Source organism: Lipotes vexillifer, unplaced genomic scaffold (assembly GCF_000442215.2).
Source record: "Lipotes vexillifer unplaced genomic scaffold, Lipotes_vexillifer_v1.1 scaffold295, whole genome shotgun sequence".
Taxonomy (NCBI): Eukaryota; Metazoa; Chordata; class Mammalia; order Artiodactyla; family Lipotidae; genus Lipotes; species Lipotes vexillifer.
Window position 1 is genome coordinate 1,075,488 of NW_006773247.1, and position 869 is coordinate 1,076,356.

Here is an 869-nt window from a genome sequence, read left to right on the forward strand (position 1 = left end):
CCATAGAGCAGCTACACAGTTTTGTGAAAAATCAATGCTACTGGCATTCATATCAGGGTGGAGCATGGAGTCCATGCTTTGATCACACTCTCTGTTCTAAACATATAGTAATGAATGATGAAATATTAAAGAAGAAAACCTAAAAGATACTGCTGGGCTCAAATACAAGATATAAAGCTCTGTGCCAGAAATAGAATAAAGACATGCAGTAATGAGCCATGCTGAAGCTGCAGGCTTACTGAGATCTAGGTACAAAAAGAAGGCAGTATGGGCAGGCGTTAAGTTTCTCTAGTGTAAATGGCACCACAACTGCTTCATGTAAAATAGTGACTCTAAACCATATTGACTACATAAAGCCAGGGAATGAAATTTGGTCCCTTCTATCAAAAACTTTGTAAATGGAGACAAAAAAATAAAATAAAATAATAAAATAAAATAATATCAATCACTGCCTGGGTCTGTAAATCCTGGGATGCTTCAAACATAAGGAGATGAGAAGACAGAAAAATCTCTGAACCAAGAGTTGAGCCAAATCATTAGCTGTGTGTGTGTCTGCATCTGCTAAACTTCTAACATAACCACAGGATGGAGAATCATAAACTCTGTTAAAGATTTGGTTCTTTATTGTGGGCCTGTAGGGTAGAATGCAGGCAACTGAAATACCGCTACAAAGCAAGAAGTGATCCAAGAATGGTGGGGAGGGAGAGTCAAAATCCCCCAAATTCCTAACTACCCACACAAGATAATAAAACACCTGAAAATAATCTAATGCATTGATAGCCAAAAAATCCCTATTCATTGGAATATAAAAACTTTCTACTTGAATTTTATAGCAGATTCTTACAAAGACTTTAATTATATGAAAATAT